This window comes from Carassius gibelio, chromosome B3 (assembly GCF_023724105.1).
Source record: "Carassius gibelio isolate Cgi1373 ecotype wild population from Czech Republic chromosome B3, carGib1.2-hapl.c, whole genome shotgun sequence".
NCBI classification, from domain to species: domain Eukaryota; kingdom Metazoa; phylum Chordata; class Actinopteri; order Cypriniformes; family Cyprinidae; genus Carassius; species Carassius gibelio.
Window position 1 is genome coordinate 21,826,436 of NC_068398.1, and position 22,986 is coordinate 21,849,421.

General features: G+C 35.1%; 1 pseudogene; it reads left to right on the top strand.

Annotated features, from left to right (window-relative positions):
* Window positions 1-5,666: 5,666 nt before the first annotated feature.
* On the top strand, window positions 5,667-21,072 carry LOC127951879 (apolipoprotein L2-like; annotated as a pseudogene).
* Window positions 21,073-22,986: the final 1,914 nt, after the last annotated feature.

A 22,986-nucleotide genomic window follows, 5' to 3' on the forward strand; every position in this document is an offset into this window, starting at 1 on the left:
TAATTAATAATTAATTTTACTTTGTTGGAACAGCAGCTACGCTAATGATGTCTCTATTTGTTTCTCTGTTTTGCCACGGGATGTAAATCTTGTGTAACTATGATTTACACAAGCTCCAGTCTGGATCCTGAACACCTGAGAAGAGATGGTGCTAACCCCTCAGAGGACCTCAGATGACACTAACCCTTGAAACAACATACAGAACTAACAAATATTGCTACAAGTGTGATTGCATCATATAATGTTTGCTGTTAATAATGTTAATCGTCTGGCTGACTACGTCTTGTATTGATTTTTCGGAATAATCCAGTCGTATGCACATAAACTGACAGTCATCACTTATAAGCTACTACTAAATATTGTAGAAACGTAATTTTCGGTAAAGTTGCTTTGTAATCATTTGTATCGTAAAAGCGCCATACAAATAAACTTAAATTGAAATGAATTCAATTGACTGTATGAAACATGGACGATTCAGTTAAAAATGCAGGTTTTGGTTTGCAAAAATTACACTTAAGCACTCAGATTTTTGAATAATGAATTCTGATCTTGAAGTCCTTATTAAGTCCTAATTTTAAAGGAGCCATTAAAAATAGTGCTGTCAAACAATTCATCCCAGTTTGTTGCATATATGTGTGCGTTTAATGTGTATTTATTATGTATGTATAAATATACATATACAGTATATATTTAGATTTTATGTATTTTCTAACAATAATAAATATATATAGTGCAAGGCTGGGGGTTCGATTCCCCGGGAACACATGATAATTAAAAATTGATAGCCTGAATGCACCGTAAGTCGCTTTGGATAAAATGCATAATGCATAAATTTAATTTTTTTTTTCTTAAATATATACATTTATGTCTGTGTATTTATAGGTACATAATAAATATAAACAGTACACTCATATATCTTATGTAAACAAAAAAACGTTTTATTTTGAATGCAAATAATCACGTTTAATCATTTGACAGCACTAACTAAATATACAAAATTCTGTCAACAAAAAACCTGTATCACATTATTTATTCTATGCATCACAAAAGACAATATTTTTGTTTATATCTGTGCTTTGTTTTTATTTATTTATTTTTATTTTGAGGAACATATTTATTTTGTTTTATTCCACATAAAAACTTGGTTATTTGGGTGTTCTTTGGGGTGGCTGGGGTATAATATAGCCCCACTTGCCATACAAAGAACCCATTAAGCCTCTTTATAGTTCTTTAAAGTTTCTCTAACTCTCTTATACCCTTAGTTTAGTTGGAGAATGAATTAAAAAAACAACAACATTAAAATACAGTGATATTACTTGAAGATAACTTACTCAACTTTACTCAAAGTTCCCCATAAGGAAATATTCATTTGCATATATTCACATTTGCAAGTGATTCAGCTTTTGCCATTGTAATAAATTCCCATTCATAGCAAACACGAGCATGGAATGACTTTTGCTTCTATTGTGTGTTCTACTGCTCTATTAAGCACCATTCATCTGAAACTTGACAATAGTTAGAAACATCCAAATATTCAGCTATGCTGCTGTGGTACATTAAGTGCATGGCTCCATCAATAGGCTGTGTTTGGTGCCTATAGCTTGTTGCCTTACACATTGACACCAGCAGTATGTCTGACAGCAATGCCCTGAAGCAGTTCTTTATGTAGTTCTTTCTGTATTTGCACTGAGATATAATGCTTTATTCCATTCCTTTTCTAAATAAACAAATACAAATCACTTTTCTTGTCATGGATTCCTGAGGATTGTAGAGTGGTGATACATTGCTGTAGATGAGGAAGCTATTGTATTGCCTGAGGGGAGACACTGACATACAACACAGTAGATGACTGCATTTGACAGCCTCACACTTTTGACTTACCATCTGCCTTCACCAATACTGCTCCTATTTTGGTGCTTGTACCCAGACACACACATACACATTGGACCTTAGCGATCTTCCCTCTAGCGAACTATTTTGCTGTAACTACTTCCCCTGACGTCAGTTCAGTGGACTAGAATGCCCTCTTTTCATCTTATTTGGGGCAGAAATTAGCTGAATGAACAGGCGGAGCTATTTGCCTGTCAATCCAAACTTTCAACAGAAACATCCTTGCCGTTTCTTTTTCAGAATAAAAAAACAAAAAAATCGAGTGCATGACGTAATCTCCTTCCCTCGCTCTCTCTTCCATATTCTCTCAATTCTCCCACCAGCCCCTCTTTCCTGCTCCCCGTTCCCTTGTATGTGAATCTCCATCCTGTTCTCAGGCTAGGGAGAACAGAGCTGAGGGAGAATCAATATGTTTTCAATTTGCAGCAGCGACCTGCTCCCTCGCATTCTAATTACAGCTTCTGCTCTTTCTAAGTCTCCCGGCAAGAGAAGGAGGGAGAAAGACGCCACACTGCCACCACCGTTCACGGCATCACTGAAACATCCAGCTGCTGGAGTCCGTTTCATGCTGAATATGAGGTCATAACTGCATTATGTAATTATTACCAAAGCCAAGCAGATTGGAAAAATGCTATCTATCTGTCTGTCTGTCCGTCCGTCCGTCTGTCCATCAGGATATAGGCTCAGAATAGCATAGCAACATAGCACCCATTCTGCATGCCTTAAAATATCTCAGCAAACACCTAACAATGCCCTGGAAACCACCAAAAACACATTTGCTTACACCTAAATCCCACCCAGAACACCCTAGCACTGTGATGCTAAAGTTTGTATGAGCAACCACTATTTACATTTTCTTTTGAAACAAAGACTCTCTTCTTTAAAACTAGCTCAAGTTCATTTTTTGCTCCCATATTTGTCCCAGAAATCCATACGATCTACTGTTGATTCTGTGAACCATTATGGAAACAAAGCCAAACCAAACCAGGCCAACAAAGAATAAAGTTAGTTGTGGTGCTGCCGTGTGATGCAGTCTGTATGAATGAAAGAGAGATCAGAGGAAATAAGAAATAAAGCATCGGTATAGGCGAAATTTACACAGGGACTCTGTTTCCATGGCAATGGCAGACATAACCTTACCCCTCCACACACACACAGACACACACACACACTCCCTCACACAGACACTGATAAATACCAGGTATTACATGCCTCTTCATGTGTATATCGTAAAGCTCACCTCAGGCAAGGATCTCTTCAGTCTTTTACTTTAATGTCATTGATGCCCCAAGAGAGAATATCTTTTTGGGTGTGCAACATGATTGTAAAAGTGTTTCATGGCATAAATGGTGCCGCTTGTTTATGAGACAGTGGCTTCTCAAGTTAAATAAGACTTTGCAGTTTACAGTTTTATTGCTCCTTGGTTTTTATTAAGTTGACTAAACTGATTAAGCTGACCCCCAATGCTCTACAATATGCAGAAACATGAGGATGGATGTTTAATAAAGCCTTCACGCTCTTGCCATTATTTATCATCTGCCACAATGTGAAAGAAAGAATAATTCAGATTCATGTTCAATACCTATTTATATTTGTAGAAAAAAAAACAGTTTAATGTATTGTTGCAGCGATCCAAAGTAGTGCATCTTATATTCACACATCTAATATAACAAAACAAGCACTGCTGCTGAGATTCTTAGTTTGTTTCTGTTTCATTAGTACGATTGTGTTTTTTAGGAGGGTGGGGGTTTTGAGGTGGTGCTAACATGCACACAGGCTGTGACCAATCAGATTCTGCTTGCTTCAGTGATATTGGGATACTTGACCTTCCCAACTACTTCTTTCCCAGGAAGACTTCTCAATCCAATCCAATTAGTCTAACAGTGTGTCACCACTACACCAGCTCTGAGGACTAGAAACACACAGTGGGAGGCCTCCACACCACACACACTCTTAGGACATTTAGCCAATCATTCACATGCAGAATTCATTCTGTTTAAGTGTAATTCACGTGTTAAAAGACAAAGTTTACCATGATTCTCCGTCATGACTATTTTTTTGCTGCTTCTGATTTATAAATTCTCAGAGAGTGATTGATATTTTGTTTTTGCAAGTTCTGGATGGTTTAAGAAAAAATTATAACAGTGATTATTTAACGAAAACAATGACAAATGTGTCATATTTGAATATGTATCCAATGAAGAAATACTGAACGCAGTTGTGGAGCGTGCTGTATCGTTATTTGACAGCGCCCTCGTGTGGACTGTATTGTACAGTTCAGTTTACAGAAAACAAATGATAGAAATCAAATAACTCAAATCAGACATGCATGTGAATTATAACTGTAATATATGAAATACATATTGCTCTGTATTTTTAATTGAAGGATGTCATAGTAGCAATAACCTATGAATTCATACGGAATGGCTAAACTGGCTTACAGGTTATGAAAAATTATTCAGATATTTAGTAAAATATTTGGTGCCAGTAGTAGCACAGATCATGGAATATGGCCATTTTGAAATGACATGTCAACATCAGTAAATAACTATCGAAATACAATTGTGTATCTTTGCTTTATTTATTTATTTATTTATTTTGCCATAGCAAATAGGCTTTATAAACACACATTTACATCATCCAGAGAAAAAAGACCGCCAAAATGCTATCTATGAACAAAATATTATTTTTAACCTCTAAAGTTCTGTTTATTCTAAATAAGAAAAAAATGATTCTGGTTAAAAACAAATGAAGCAGGTAATGTGGTTTATGGAGTTGTTAAAATCTTGAGAGATTTATTCCCTTTCTTTTATTTCAGATGATTTCACTTAAGGCAGTGGAATTTTCTCTTTCCTTCATTGAATTTACTTTTTAACAGCATGTGTTCATTAGTGTCTGAATTCACTCATTTGTTTTCATTCACTCTAAGTGAACTGTTAGAATTTAGCACTTTTTTAACAGCAATTTTTAACAGTGTGACAGGATAACTTTATAATCACATTACCAAAAACGTATATATATATATATATATTTTTTTTTACCTTAAACTGCATAAACAATTTTCATTATGCCAAATGCACAAAATAATGTTATTTTAGGCAACATCATATGACCCCTTTAATTATCAGACCAAAAACCTCTGCATGCACACCCTTTAAGATTTGATGGCTGCTCTGTAATTCTTCGTCATCAGTTAGTAATCCAGGCAGATATTTGATAGCAATCTTTCATTTGAAAAATGTTTATAGCATTTTTAAAACCAAACTTTAACAGCATAAAAACTTTAACATTATGTAAAAAAAAAGGTCGACCGATGAAGAGCTTTGGGGTGTTGATCGACACCATCTACATTTTGATTATCATTCTGAATCCAAATCATAGTCTTATTTCAGCTTTTTGTTCAAAATGTTATTTATTTTGTATGAAACACATTAAAGTGTTTATAAAAATAATGCATGAAGCTAGAATAAAAAGTACTTAAAGTATACTTAAAAGTATACTTTTATATACTAGAAAGTGGGACAATTTAGTCCCAAGGAGTATTAAAACAGTAGCTACACTTATTTGTATACTTGCTACTTAAAATATACTTTAACTTTACTTAAGTATACTTAGTAAAATAAACTTGAAGTATAGTACTTTTTCGTAAGGGATGTGATGGTGCTCTCCATGAGAGTAGCATTTCTGTGTTCTGTGCGTTTAACCGGTTGTTAAGGGACAATTGTTATGAAATCTTGAACCTCTGTGGCGACGGGTGAATCAATGAAAATTGAGAAGAGAAAGCGAAACTTAAACTAATGTCCGGAGCAGCAAAAACAAAAGATTCGTCTCTAGGTTTCTCACCTCAGTTTGGAAAGAGTATCACAACTTTCCATCTGCAGACTATTCTGGAAAACGATGGGCACCAGGTGGGTAATATTTCTAATTGTAATATTTTTTCATATTTAGTCACACAAAGTAAAAAAAATAATAAATAAAAAATGTCGGAAGCCATATTTCTCAGAGAGGAAAAAAGAGTCTAAAGTCTAAAATGCGTTTTAACGTGAATTAATATAAGTTTATATCCAGTTTGGCAAAGTTTAAGGAAACCGTTTTCTTCAGGTTAACTATAGCCTACTATCACATTACAAAACATTAGCCTACAACCTAGAAAAACTAGTTAAATTAGCTAATTTTTCTATGTAACTATGTATATTTTGGGGGTGTGCAATTTAATGTATTCTATTATTGATGAATAACTTTGGGATCTGCACTTATTGGCATTGATGGGGAAGACCCGCATAACTTTCAAAATATTAGCTACTGTTATCGTGTCATGAAATGCAATTCTAAGAGTATTTCAGGCAAGAATGCAGTTGTATAAACCTCAAATGTGCGGTTTATTTATAAAGATATCGCCTATTTTCAAAATTAGAGACGTGAGATTCACGCATTCCTCCATTCAATTTTGCTTCAACTAAGTTACATGCATACTGTGCAGTGTTGCCAGATTGGAAATGTCCAAGTATCGTACCAGAAGTTCAAAATTGTCGTATTTGGAAGAAAATTATCGTACACGAATCAAAATAGTTATTTATCTATACATTTTGACATGACCTGCAAATTACCACAAGAGATAAGGCCTATTGTTGGACGGAAGCAGTGAGACAAAATACTATCCCTTTATTTTCAGTGACTGTCTGCGTCGCGGAGCCTAATAAAACATATTAAATTATTTTTAACACTTGCTTTGTCGTGTCCAGTGAAGAAGGAATTTAGCTGTTGCTGCGTGGTGCAGTTAACTCCACATCTGAGCCGCTGTCACCGGAAGACTGCGTGTTGCCAGATGTTGAAGGGGTTCTTGCTATCATGGACCGCAACTAGTGCTCGTTGGCTTTAAAGCAGGGCACTCTCCTGCATTCTTAACACACCCTCAGGTGCACACGAACGCATTTACAGTGTCTGTAATGAGCCGATTTCGTGTATGAGAAAATAAGCCCTATGACTGCATCTACCATCATTTACATTTTCATACAATTCTGAAATGATCGTACAATCAGCAACACTGATACTGTGTTTTCACTTTGTGAACTATAATTGATTATTATGATCGATCATATTAATTTTTTTTTGTTATAGGTTATAGCCTGTGATCTTAAAAAAAAAACCAGATATAACCAGCGTTTTATATTTATTTACACAAATGGTGGCATCTGTTTTTAACTGTAAAAATGTTTATATAAACGTATTATTTTATATTTATTTCTGAATTACATTAAATAATAAAACGGAAAATTATAGACCCCATTTATTGATATTTAAATAGTACAAGCTTGTTGAAGCAGTAGGCCTGGTAGAAGTAAAAATACCCATACGCGTCAGAAGAGAAGTTGCGTGACTTCTATCTATTCGATCTATAGACGATCTATTCCATGCGATATAATTAAATCTAGTGTATGATTAAAATGATGAGTGGGCCCTGTGACATTTTGCTTGACTCCAAAAGAGTCTATTAGGTCAGTAAACACAAGTCCTAATGCATCATTTGTATTATCAACGTGAACATTAAAAACTCCGACAATTAGCGGTTTATCAACTGTAACCAAAAGGTCTGAGAGGAAATCTGCAAATTCTTTTAAGAATTCTCTCTACAACCCTGGCAAGAGCAAGATACACAATAGATTTATTTTTTATATCTGACAGTGTAACATTAAGCAGAAGTGTTTTGAATGAGTTAAATCTGTATCCTGTTTTCTGGGTAACATTGAGAATATCACTATGTTGCAACACCTTCCCCCACGACCAGTCTGACGGGGCTCAGTAGTTTGGTGGAGTAGACTCATTTAGACCAATATAATCATTTGGTTTTAGCCAGGTTTCAGTCAAGCAGTTTATGTTTATGTTTATGATCTAATGTTTATGAGCCCAAAGAAAAAATATTTAAAAAATATTTTTGTTCATTTATTTTTAATTTTTCTGGTTTAATCATGATAAGATTTTTTGACCCCACTATGCAGGGAACATACATAGTCTTAATAGATTGTACAGCGCAAGTACTTCTATCATTTAAGTTAGTGGAACAAAAGTCATCATAGTTGAGAATTGGAGAGTAGGGTTTGCTGGATCTTGTCCAGGTTTTACTATTGGAAGTATACTAGTGCACTTTTCAAGTTTTTTGGTATTTTCCCTTCTTTCCATATTCTATTATATAATTTAAGTATGTATTCATGTGTTTCTATTGGAATATGTTTGAACATGATATAAGATATTTGGTCTTCTCCCGGTGCTGTTGTTAGTTAATTTATGTCGAACTCAACATCTAGTGTTTTCCATTGGTTTATTTGGTGTTTTATTATCTGGATACTTTTCTAAAAAAAATTCTAAAAAATTTTTTTACCAATTAAATTGGCTTTATTCTTTTCTTTTATATATTCACAATCACTTTCTACCATCACTTGGATGTTTGCATATTTCCCCTTACCACCCATTTTTTTTAACACGTTCCACACTTCACTTAAACTAGTCTCATGCCCAATCAATGCAATATTCCCTCCAGTGTCACAGTAGCAAAACCACTTCCAAGTGGTTTGATGACCATACTATTACTGTGCTTGATTGCCCAGCCAACTCACCTGACCTAAACCTCAAAGAGAATTTATGGGGTATTGTGAAGAGGAAGATAAGTAACATCTCACAAACAATACAGAGGAGCTGAAGACTGCTATCAAAGCAACCAGTACTTCAGTAACACCTCAGCAGTGCCACAGGCTGATCGCCTCCATGCCACACGCACTGAAGTAGTAATTCTTACAAAATGAGCCCCAACCAAGTATTGGGTGCATAATTAAACCTGCTTTGGAGATCTTTAACATTTCTGTTTTGTAAATCTTTTTTTGATTGATCTTTGAGAAAATATAAAAAAAAGTTTTGAGATACTGAATTTTACATTTTCCTAAGCTGTAAATCATAACAATCAGAATAAAAAAAAAATAAACTCTTGAAATATTAACATTTCTGTCTAATGAATCTATAATATAAGAAAGTTTGCTATTAAATTACAAAAAATATATAAAAACCTTTCCATGATATTCTAATTTTCTGAGATGCACCTGTATATAACCTCTGTTCACAGGTGTCACACACAAAGCGCATTTATAGTCCATATCTTGGTTCTTTGATGTTTTCTTTTACTGCATCTGTATATAGTTTTCTTGGTATTTCTTCTGCTGTGTTACTTTGTTCTTTATGTCTACTTTTTTTGCACTCTTTCACAGCGTCTGTGTACGTGGTTTTATTATCTATCTTGTATCTCTGAATTTCTTGTGCTTGTTTTTGAATTTCAGAGCCTCTGTACACTGCACTGTGGTCGCCTCTGCAGTTGCAGCATTTCCAAGTCGTTGCATTACATTACAATTCATATTCTTGCTCGTCCCCACATTTTACACATCTTGTTTTCCTCTGCAGACTGCTGCTACATGTCCTATCCTTTGACATTTGTAGCATATCAGAGGAGGAGGTGGGCAATTCCATGCAAAGGTCATCCTTACCATGAAAAAAAGTTGGACATACACAAACAGACCTTTTCTTAAAATGTAAAAGTAGGTCTATATTTTATTGTATGTAACCACTCTCATTGAATTTTACAGATATTTACACATCATATACAAGGTGTGTGCCAATACAAGCTGCATTTTAAAAAAGGCTGTTTCTACTGTTTTCAAGAAAGTGAACTGATAGATTCAATGTTTCAATAAAATGTTATCACTAGGCAATTTCCTACACATAGCTTACTTTAACAGTAAAGCTCAATACATTTATAAGCCTCTTATTAAATGTGTCTTTGAGTTCCAGGGCAAGGTAACATCCATAACGTCTTACTTAGAGGATAAGTTTATGCTACACATACAGGGTTAATGCAAAAATATTCAATGTTTCTGTGCAATGCTAACTCATAAAAAGGTATCATGCGATGAACACTTCACACACTTTTGTTACTTGTAAACACTTTAATTTTGCGTTATGGATGGGACATTATGGACATTATACAGATTTTACATTAAAAAGTAAATGTGGTAGCACTTTATTTTACAGTCCTGTTCCTCGTGTACATACTATGTACTTATTATAGTAATTACAATAACTATGTAATAAATAGGTACTAACCCTGAACCTACCCCTAAACCTAACCCTACCCCATGTAGTTACCTTGTATTACCAGAACTTTCTTAGATAAATACACTGTAAGTAAACTATAAGTACATATAAGTACACGTACTGTAAAATAAAGTGCAACCGAAAATGTAAAAATTAAACATGTGATATAATGCATGTTCCTTCCGCTGGCGGCATGGCAGTGATAAAAACATTACTCCTCCGTGTTTCAGTGAAATGTAACACAGCCTAATGTCATTAGGCTATAAGTGCAATCATAAGTAAACGTTAATGAAACAAATGGTTGTTCACTGGAGATATTTATGTTGTTATAAATAAATTGGATTGGGATTGACATCTCAAATAATAATGAAAACTCATTATTAGTATTCACTTCCTAGTAGAGAGGCATCCTGAAAGTGCACGAGGAATCTGATTGGTTTAGACTCGAAACAGTCAAACTAATTCGCTTGCGCTACCTGTCATTCAAGCTCAGGTTTTGACAGCTCAAAGACTATTTTAACACAAAAGATTAAAAATGGCAAGATGACACACACACTCAAAAGCGCAGAATCAGGGAAAACAAGTTGAATGGAAATCTTTAATGTATCATATCATGTAGCCTGACCTGATAGTTCAGCAGCTGAGATAGCCCAGTTAGTTATTTTTTCATCACCTCAGATAAGATGGTTTTTAATGACATGTATATTGTTATTGTCAACTGATCCGTGGATCAATTCTACTATTTTCCATGTCCAGAAGGATAAGAAAAACATCATCAAAGTAGTCCATGTGACATCAGAGGGTCAGTTAGATTTTTTTGAAACATCGAAAATACATTTCGGTCCAAAAATAGCAAAAACTATGACTTTATTCAGCATTGTCTTCTTTTCCGTGTCTGTTGTGAGAGAGTTCAAAACAAACAGTTTAGTGATATCCGGTTCGCGAACGAATCAGTCGATGTAAACGGATCTTTTTGAACCAGTTCACCAAATCGAACTGAATCGTTTTAAACGGTTCGCATCTCTAATACGCATTAATCCACAAATGACTTAAGCGGTTAACTTGTTTAATATGGCTGACACTTCCTCTGAGTTCAAACAAACCAATATCCCCGAGTAATTCATTGACTCAAACAGTACACTGATGTGTACACTGTATGTGTGAAAAAACAAATGTCTAGATGACTTGTTGTGCATGTGGGGCAAAAGGCCACCATTAGGCCACGACTTCCCCATCACTTTTTTTTATTTTTTATTTTTTTTTTAAGTTCCCGAAATAAATCAATATGTACAGCTCTGTCTTTCTTTTCTCTGGGCTTACAATTCTGGCATGATTCTCTCACTAACCGAGTTTTGCAAGCGTGAGGAAGAGGGTGGGTCCACCATCTTCTAGTAGTCAATCACATGAGGCTCTCACTGACTCTCCATTTAATTTTATCTGATTGGTTCAATAAACACATCATATGCCAAAACATTAATCTCCATTTAGTTTCGGGTCGTTCTCGCTGCCAGAATGGTACTTTTAACGTACACATATATTAAAAATAACAATAAATAAATAACAATAAAAAATATTAACCAACAGTAATATATATATATATATTTGTATTATTATTATTATTATTATTATTATTATTATTATTATTATTATTATTATTATTATTATCTCTAACTTGGGAACTTATTAACCATTTATCATCTGTAATACCATTATGTGATGACTATATGACTGTTAGCTCTATAAACATATAAACATGTCTGTGTGTTCCCTATAGTGGCTGGAAATGTTGGTTTCTTTAATTTGGATATATTTAGACATCATTAATTTTTATTGTAATTTATTTTGTTTTGAAGTGTAAGTTTTTGCCTTAGTCAAATCTGGACACAATGAAATACATTTGTTACTCATACTTTCTTCCTATAATAGCTTGATCAGTCACATGAAAGTAAATAGCATTATCAAAATTTCAAAATTATACAATTAAGTGTTAAATACCGTAAACAGAGACATGGTGATTTATGTAGTTACATTGGTTAAGTAAAAAGGTTTCACAAAGTATAGCACTCTGATAAACTAGTGCTGAGCATTTTCACATAACATCATTTTGATTGTAATGTTTAATAGCTCAATGGTGTATGCAGATTATATGAAATTTCAATGTAAAGCCAAACCAATCCAATAATGTTAACACCAACTCACAATTCCGTATGAACACATGGGAGTCTAGCCTAATGGTACACACTTTATAAAGCTTCATGTTTTAATTAATTTGTTATATATTTATTTTTAATGTAGCTTATGTATACATTAAAAGTACCATTCTGGCAGCAAGAACGACCCAGAACTAAATGGAGATTAATGTTTTGGCATATGATGGGTTTACTGAACCAATCAGATCAAATTAAATGGAGAGTCGGTGAAAGCCTCATGTGTTTGACTACAAGAAGATGGTGGCAGCACAGACAAAAGAAAGACAGCGCTGTACATATCAGATATTTCAAGAACTTTTTGCCCCACATGCACAACTAGTCATTTGCACATTTGCATATTTTTTTTTTTTTTTGTATACATACATACTGGTTCTATGCAGTTGATCTGTTTTGCAGTTCTTTAAACTGTTGTTTTCACTTCACTTTTGACCATATTTTAGCAAAAACCACATGCCAAAAGTGTAAGCGCAGAAAAATGGAAGTCTGAAGAATGCAAATCATATTTATTTTGCTTTAGCATGAAGCTGCAGTTTCACAATACTTGAATAACACTTATGAGTAACAGTAAAATGCAGCAAATATTTTTTTTCTTAGTCTTGAAACGCGTTTACACCTTTACAAAGCTTATATTGTGCATGCAAATTTAATTTACGCTTACAGTTTTATGTACACTTCTAAAACTCTTACCCTGCGTATGCAGATCTATTTGGCATTAAATTACCTTCATAAAACTCACCGTACATATCACACATTCAGCCAGACTTTATTGAACATGAATATTATCATAACAACTCGAGATTAAAATCAAGCTATGTTACAACAACATTCAATAGCAATTGTCTGAAAAATGCACTTAACACAGAAATGGCTAAACCAGATCAACTTAACCTAGACATTCTGTCACTTTTACTACTGCGCTAGTGCTGCTTACTTATATTGCTGTTTTTTAGAGCAATATCAAATTATTTGATCACGTCAGTGAAGTCAAGGCTGCGCAGCAGCTCATGCTCAATGTTCATAAGCGCCAGCATGCTTAGCCTTTCCTGCCCCATTGAGGACCCCAGCTCTCCTTTGACTATTCCCAACTTTGAGCAGCTCTGCTCGCCGGAGGCATTGGATACTGGTGTAACCCAAATTTTGATTTCTGTCACGTGTAAACTTGCTACGTGCTTAAAAGCACAGGACAGTCTGTTCTGAAGGCCTTAACTGAGCTGCAGACTTTAGAAGACTTTTGCAAGCAATATGGAAATAGATAAAGGCAGCAATTTTGAGCTTATGGTTTTTATATGTCTGAAATTTTAGTTCCTCAATGTTGTTCCAGAGCTATTTGTGGTTTTGTATGTCTGAGTTTTAATGAGAGGTGCAGTACAGCCAGCCTCTCGACAGGTTTGCAACTCTGCATTCAACTGAGCCAAGTCCATACGAGAAAGTAAAATCGAAATACCGGTGATCTTATGATTTGTATGTTTTGACCTTTCAAAATGTAGAAGTGAAACCAAACCACAATACATATCTGGATATTTTCCTGCTGACTGAAGCATATGACCAATGTTTTTATATCTATTTGAGACATGACTTCAGTTTTAATCACAAAGTTTATCGATTCGCGGAACTATAAAAGAAGGCAATTCACCCCTCCTTCCTCAGCTCAGACTGAGTTCAGCCTAGTCTCTTCTAGCTGGACTTAGTTTTTCTCATCTTTATCTTCTCGTATTCCGGGGCTCACTTGAATCCTTTGAACATCTTACAGGTTTTTATTCAAATCAGATACATTGTCTTGTATTATTTTGACTTTGAAATACAGGTATTTTATATACTTTGCATTATTATTTTAACAGTTTGATTACTTTGAATATTATAATCAATTGTATTGTATTAATCTTAGATGGGTAAAATCCATCATTGATGGATTGCTTTTAAAACTATATTAATTTTGGATTTGCATTTTCTATATTTGAAGCTAATGTTAATATTTAATAAGCTGTTTGCAAGAGATGATTTGTTGTCTTACTTCCTACATTCTTTGAATAAATTTGCATACTGAATAACACCACACCGTCTGACCAGGACATTTGGAAATATTTCTGAGAAAGGTTCAACAATGACAAAAGCTTGTAAGTATGGTAAGCTCGGCTGATTCGTTCACAGTCACCAGGTTCTGAGTGCACATAAATGAGTCATCTGGATACGAGGAAATAAGATTCTAAGCTTTCTATGACATTAGTTATGTCATACACCTTCATCCGCTTTTCCAGTTAAGCTAAAAGACTGTCGATCATGACCACATACATCTGAGTTTTGAAAGTTTCCCTTGGGTTGAGGTCTGCTTCATTTGCAGCTCCTTCATCAGACATTCACTTTCGCTAATGCCCTCAATGCTGCTCAGCCTTGTATTCGCCATGTTGAACCTTTTCGGTTACCATCTGCTCATACACATCAAATCTGGGCCCGACGACAGAACGTACCGGATAACAATCCGTAGCTGATTGAGACGTGATACGTCAGGTGTCGAGTCAATCGAGAAATACTTTGCATCCTTGGCTTCTTTCAGGATGGTGTCCTGCACCATTGGTCCCATGAGCGTCACCAGTTCCTCACAAATTGTGGATGACAAATAGGAAACTATTGAAAGTGGCCAACAGAAAATTTTACTCTTGCTGCTAATTTGTTTTTAAGGGAAACTGCCAATTGAAAGATTATTGATCAGTTATCCTTGCTAATATTTGCAATCCTTGCTAATATATCTCGGCTCAACCTGAGTTTTAGTTTCTTAAACGCATCCAGAGGTTTACTTTATACTATATATATTACATAGTATTTTTTTTTTTTCAATTTATTGTTAATCTGTTCAATTTATCTATTTTCTCTTAAAAGCTAGGGCGTTGCATAATAATATTAAAAGAAAAGCACTGTTTTTATTTGCTAAACGATACAGGTCTGATTTTTGTTACATACAAGAATCTCATTCGGTAAATGATTGCTCATTTTTGAATGCTCAGTGGGGTAATTCAGTATGGTTTTCCCATGGTTCTGAACATTCATCTGGGGTTATAAGACTTAAGAATAGATTTAATAAAGTTGTGCCGTCTGTAAGTGATCCTGAAGGTCACTTTGTTTGTTTGTAACTCAATCGTAATAATATGTTAATTTGTAATGGAAATATGTATTATTTGGGATATTGGAGAACAGCAAAGATAAACACAGTCACGTTTACATGATAAATATCATTTTTTTACATGCAAAATGTCATATTCACAAATACCTTTTTTTCTTTTAGGAAGGAAATTGAGCATTATAGTGATACTATACAATTTTATATGAAACTAAAAGCAATTAAAACTGTGAAAGTTTGTAAACGCTTCAATATTTTTTATAAATATTTATATTTTTATACAGCCCTCTCTGTGAAATTATTTAATGTAAAATGTTTATTGTATATTATGTATAGTGTTTGTCATATAGATGTAACTTGATCTTGTTAATCTGGTCTTCACCACCTGGCTACTGTTGTAAAATGTTTCTTTTAAACAAAAATAATAAATAGAACAAAATAAAAAATAAAGACTGCAAGTAACATCACTTGCGGAAGCGCGAGAGAGTGCAAGCGCAAGTCTGCAGCCAGACCTTCTTGCAACAAACTGTAGTCAAGAACTGAACCTAGAAATTATCTTAAAAGGAGCTACAGAATAACTCTTTAAGAACTGTCTTGTATGGCAGCTGAGGATTACCTACTTAGTAGTTTAAGCTGTTATTCTGGAACTGTTTTAAAATGCAGTAATCACATATTTGTTCAGATAAAAAATATAATTGTTTACTAAATTCCTCTGTTTTGATTCTATCACTTAGGGAACAACTACATAAGCTCCTGTCAGAGTAGGTGGAGTACACACTCATCTGCATTTCGACAGTGAGGGACTTTTGTGACAAACAACAAAAATGGTCCCTTCAGAGAAAGACAGAGCTGGATAACATCAGAGACATAAAGAACAGAGCAGATCAAGTCCATCTTAAGTTTGACCATGTTAAGCGCTCCGAGAACAAAGCCAAGGCGTTGTTTGAATACACGCAGAATCATTTAACTCAATTCACTGCTGACTCCAGATATCTGAAGCTGGAGAAGGAACTGGGTGCTGTCCTGAAGGACACACTTGAGGGGCTGGAGAAGCTTGACCACTTTCTGGATGCAGTGGAGAAACTCACAGTCACCTCACCGTTTGTTTTCACTGGACAGATCTTCTTGCCAGAAGGTGAGAGTCCTAAAAGTGTGCGATCAGTCATCACAGCTGCCAAAATGGCCTCTCCTCTCCTCATCCACTTTAAACGAAATGCAAAAACCTTCTTCCTTCCTTCACTTGATAACCTGGATGTCCTGGCTTTCCAACTAGACAAATATATACGCATCACTGAACAGATCTGTGAGAAGATGGAGAAGTAAGTTTCTGACATTCTTGCAATGTTGATTTTAAAAGCTATTTGATTAAATAAAAATCTTAATAGGCACAGATAATTGAATCACCTCTGTGGTATTTACTAAATCATTGAAGGCTTCCACAATTTCATCAGTTATTAATGTTTTTTCGCATTTATTATATTTTATCTCACAGATCTAGGAGTGTTTTTTGGTTTGTAGATATCCATAGGTAAGTAATAATAAATAATACATTACGATTGGGTAAGGTTAAAAAATCTTCAAACCCTTATTAGTTTTTTTATAAAAATCACTTAAATATATGCCTATATATAAATCATAGAATGTTAGTGCTTTTCAGTTGCATCTCTTTGACTGGAATTCTTTTGACTTGTCTGACATTATTCAATTGACCTAAATTGGATTTACATAGAATATGTGATTTTACAGTAATGATGTCAGATGTATTTGATTTATTCTGCAAAGTAATTTAATAAATTCACGATTTTCACTTTTGTGCTATAAAAGCTAAATTAGCACTAAATAAACAAAATCAAATTATGTGCCTTAATATATTGGCTGATGTACTGTCATGCTTTCATCTTTCTGTACAATGCAAACATCTTCATCCCTTGGGAAGTTTTGAGTGTTTGTTAATAATTATGAAACTCTTCACAGACTTAAGAAGGGTGAGCCTGTAGTGAAGTTTAGCTTGAACTTAAGTGAGGACTCCATGCAAAAAATGCTTGATCATTTGAAGCAGTTGTGCAAAATAAGGTGAGACCTTTTTTTTCTATTTTTGCATCATGATCAGCTGTTTTCTTTACTCTCGGATGCATTGTCAATGGTGACTAAACTATTATCTTTCCTATTATTGTCCAGGATGGACCAGCACACCAGGCTGACCTTCATTTTTCAGAAACATGCTCAGCTCTTCATTGATGTTTTCAATCCGCGTTGCTCAAGAATGAAGCAGTTCCTGTCAGATCTGGAGGAGAGTGCAGTCCAGCTGGACAGGATGAAGATGGGGGCCACTATATCCTCTGTGGTTGGCAGGTCATTTGAGATAACAGGGGGAGTCTTTTCAATCGTTGGTCTTGCTCTGGCCCCCGTCACTGCAGGAGTGTCCCTGGCTCTGACAGTGACCGGTCTCAGCCTGGGGATGACCAGCAGTGTCAATAGTGTCGTCACAGGCATCACTGAGACAGCAGTCAACATTCAGCAAGTGAGAAATGCACAGAACATTTTCCAGAGATTCATGAATGATGTGGGGAAGATTCTAGACTGTCTGGAGCAGGCCAGTAGTGAGCAGCGTTTAGAGGGGGTTGATGTTGTAGATATGATGATTGGAGCAGGAAAGTTGATAGTTTCTGTAGGAGGAGTGGGCCTAAAAATCTATAACCTAGTAAAAGAAGACTCACCTGTTCAAATTCTCAAAAGGGAGGTGATTCCAACTGCAGCCAAGGTCGGGCTCCAGGAGTCGCAAAAGTGCTCGCAGCATTCCCAAACTGGCAGCAGACCTGCCTGACATTAAGCAGCTGGCGAAAGGGACGCCACTAGCGCTCTCCAAGTCTGCTAGAGCTGGATTCATTGCTCTAAATGCCCTCTTTATTGGTTTTGATGTCCTATGTATTTGCAAAGACAGTAAAAGTCTGGCCAAAGGGAGTAAGAGTGAAGCTTCTCAGCTCATTCGCTCCAGAGCAGCTCTGTGGAAATCTGAACTTGAGGCCTGGCAGAAGATCTATGATTCCTTATGCATTGGAAAATTGAAGTTTAGGAAGAGCCAGGAAGTGTTGGACCAACTCTTTCTGCCTTACTTTTTAGAGCAGGGGTATTCAGTTAGTTTCATTTGAGGGCCAGATTATCAAATTGAAAATTTGAAGGGGGCCAGGTGGGGGCGTTCATCACAATGTCTTTTTCGGGGGGAGGGCTATAAAATAAGAAATTAAATTGAAAAGCATATTCAGCTGTAAAATAAACAAATATTATACCAACAATTACATGTTTGAAAGATTAAAATTAGTGCTAACAGTGTCATGAACTGGAGTGCATTTTCTGCACAATACAACCAGGACTTCTGGGTGCCATGTACACTGACCCAGTGCCTACAGTGCATTGAGATATTTAAAGACTGCCCACCTAGGTGTGGGGAATGGCAGGAGGGGAGTCCTTTATGCATTTTATTCATTCAAAGAATTTGAGTGCTATTGCTCGGTTGATTGTTTTATCAGTGATGGAGATGGATTTCAGAATGAGTAATTTTTTTTTTCTTGTGTCATGTTTATAGTCTATAGTCTAAATCTATTTTTGTATATACAATTATATTTTCTGTTTTGTTTCTTTGAAATAATAATAATAATAATAAAAAAGATCACTGTTATCAGTTATATACTGTATAACTGATAACAGTATAAATAGAGTCAATTGAACTTAAAACTACTTTATTTGCTTAAATATTGCACATATAGAATTGCCAAAGCAAAAGAAAAATGTACAAAATTAGAGTTAATAGGATCATGTTATACAGTGACTTTTCAATTATTTATTTAATCATATTTTCTCCAAAATGAGTCACAGATTTATAAGATATGGCTTAAATTATATATTTAGGTCTTCTTATTAGGTCCACTTAAACAGAGATAGTAGAAATTATGAATACTATTTTGTATTTTACACACCTTTTTATCGATATATGCATTCAATTTTATATCGTCCTCAATGCAAAGTAATCAATTTCCACAAGAAATATAAACCATGAAATAATGATTTTTTTTATGAAATAAAAAAATCAAAATATATTTTAATTATGTTATAGACTAGGCTAAACTGCCTCTAATCATACAAATCATGTGAAAATATAGTTATTTTCTTACAATTTTTTTACAATTTTCTGCTTTTCTCACCCTTGAAGTTCCACCCTGTTATGCTATATTATGGAGACTGTTTGTCCTATCAATGTTTTTTTTTTTAAATCTACATTTACATTTAGTCATTTAGCAGACACTGTTATCCAAAGCGACTTACACATGAGGACAATGGAAGCAATCAATAACAACAAATGAGCAATGATATAGAAGTGCTATAACAAGTCTCACTTAGCCTATATGCAGTACACGTAGCAAGGGCTTTTATATAATATAATAAATAAAAAGAAGACAGAATAGAACAAGATCAAGCAAGCTAGTTTTTATTTTTTTGCTTTTGTTATAATAAATTAAAAGAAAACAGATTCATGAAGATGGCTAAGGACTCAGGTGCTCAGACTGAGTTGGGCAGGTCATTCCACCAGGAGGCAACATTTAATTTAAAAGTCTGTAAAGGTGACTTTGTGCTTCTTTGGGATGGTACAATCAAGCATGTTCACTTGCACAACGCAAGCTTCTAGAGGCACATATGTCTGAAGTAATGAATTTAGGTAAAGGGGTGCAGAGCCAGTGGTGGTTTTGTAGGCAAACATCAATGCCTTGAATTTTATGCGAGCAGCTATTGGTAGCCAGTGCAAATTAATAAACAGAGGTGTGACGTGTATTCTTTTCAGCTCATCAAAAATAATTTTGCTGTTGCATTCTGGATTAACTGTAAAGGTTTGATAGAACTGGCTGGAAGACCTGACAAGAGGGCATTGCAATAGTCCTGCCTGAACAGAACAAGAGCTTGAACAAGGAGTTCTGAAAGAACAACGTTCCGAAAGAAAGGGCCTGATCTTGATGTTGAATAAAGCAAATCTGCAGGACCGGACAGTTTTAGGAATGTGGTCTGAGAAAGTTAGCTGATCATTAATCATAACTCCAAAGTTTCTGGCATTTTTGAAGGAGTTATGTTTGATGTGCCAAACTTGATGGTGAAATTGTATTGAAACGATGGGTTTGCTGGAACCACAAGCAGTTCTTCCTTGGCAAGGTTGAGTTGAAGGTGAAGTCCTTCATCCAGCAAGAAATGTCTGTTATACAATCTGAGATGCGAGCAGCTACCATCGGATCATCAGGATGGAATGAGAGGTAGAGTTGAGTGTCATCAGTTAAATCTGACATAGTTATAAAAGTTCTGTTAATCTGTAGAAGTTTAGCTAGCTAAATGTTGATCACTCAATGAGCTACGGCTAACTTAGCTCAAAAGTTTGTGCAACTAACAGGGTTGAAATTATAATAGAATAAATAGTATTTAGTGTATACAGCAAATAAATGTCTATATATATATATATATATATATATATATATAAAGATACTGTGCAGAGCCCTTAAGCTCCAAGGTCACTGTATAAGAAAAGAAAGAAAAAAAGACCACCCACTAGGCTGAGCGTGGTAATATTAAAATATTTTATGCAAATAACGCAGCATCCATTTTTTCCATCATAATTATCATCATAATAAAAAACACAAAAAATGGCATCACTGTCCATTATTGTTCCTTCTTGTGATGGTTTATGTGTTTGTTTATTAATCTAGTTAATCCAAATTATTTAGAACATCTTTATTTTTATCCAAATATAAATAAAAAATTATTTATGTCTTTCCTCTCTAATTTGTAATTATTTCTCTAGCCATCTGAACAGAGCATTGTTTTGCTGCCATGAATGATTGTGATAAGGAACCAGAGATATTTTTTGTGTCCTTCCCCCAAAGGAAATCTGGATTATTATTTATTTGATTTTTTTTGGTATTGTTTTGAAACAGTTATATAGGTGCAGTTCCACACATTACAGATGGGAAACCATACAGGACAATGACGGAAAGTCCACTTTTAACTAACCTGTTTTTCACTGGTTTTCCACCCTGTTATACTCCATTCCACCCTGTTATGCTCCTTTCCACCCTGTTATGCTCCTTTCCACCCTGTTAGACAAGTCATTTTAAATAATAATTTGACAGCATCGTTAAATGTTTGGCATATTTTTGTCTTATTTTGAAAGGTGAGGAGCACTAACAGCATATACATGTTTTTTAGCAATTTTGTATTATTATTTACAACCCTATTGGCAAAAATTGGCACAAAAAGTACCTGTTCTTAATAATTAAGACATATTATATTCATCAATAATTGTTTTGTTATTGTTTTTAAAATAAAATAAAAAATAATAAGATGGCATAAAGGACATACACTATCCAAGAAAATTAACATTTACATTATTAACATGTTGTGATAAGTATCTATATGTCCCTAACAGGGTGGAATATTTTCATGGCCAGTGTCTGAACAATTTACCCATAATTCAAATTTTTTGAGTCCCTGAGCTTGACCAATATGCATTCCTAATAGTTAAACATATCACTATTTTGGTAGAATGCAAAAAAAAAACATAAAAAATTTTTTCCAACACTTTTGAAGCCAATATGTTACCACATACTAGGAATGGCCCAATAAATAAACAAGAACCATGGCAGAGGAAAGATTAAAATAAGAAAGGCAGTGGCTATTTGCACTAACTGCAAATATTGCATCATCACGCAATGCAAATTACACACACATACATTGTCAGTTCCTGCTGAATGTTACATGTACTGTAAGTAACATTAGTTATGATGACATAATATTAGAAATGTTAAAATAACAAAAATTATTGTTCAATCTTACTTCTGAAAGGTTATCCCGATCAATCTGGTATCAATACTGCTTAGGTTATTTCAACCATAAAATACAAAAAAAAAACAGGCATAGTTGCTTGCTCTGCCTTGACTCAGATTGACTATGGTGCTAGCGTAGAGTAAGGAGACCTAACCAGTATGGTGGCGATGCTGGATTACGTTCCAGCACGTCATGAGGTGTTTATGTATAATATGTCAATGGCAAGGGGTGTGTGCGACTCTTCTCCCGGGCCATATGAAGATGATTGGAGGGCCGGATTAGGCTATAAATATGGGAGGCCATTTGAGACTAAACCCATTGAAACACTTGCAATACACATTGAAAACGTGCGATACACATTGAAAACATCTTGGGTTATGACTGTAAACCTTGTTCCCTGAGAAAGGGAATGAGAACTGCAATCGAATGAACCTGAACCTGAGACGGTTCCCTTCGAGGGAACTTTGAACTGCGTCAAATGAGCCCTGCCTGTCCTAGTGTGAAGCTGCGCATAGACACACTTAGGACGAGAGCACAAGGGTGCCCGGTTTTCAATGGAATGTTCAGGCTGTAAAGTCTAATAAAAATATGAGGGGTGGCTGCATCACAGACCTCCTGGATTGGGGCCCCTGAAAGGAGGGCTCTAGAGGATGCCATTCATCTGGTAGAGTGAGCCCTCATGGCCAGAGGTGAAGGCAAATTGTGCACCTGGTAGGCCATAGATATAGTTTGGACAATCCAGTTGCTAATGGTCTGTTTGGAAGCAGGAAGCCCGTTCTTTCA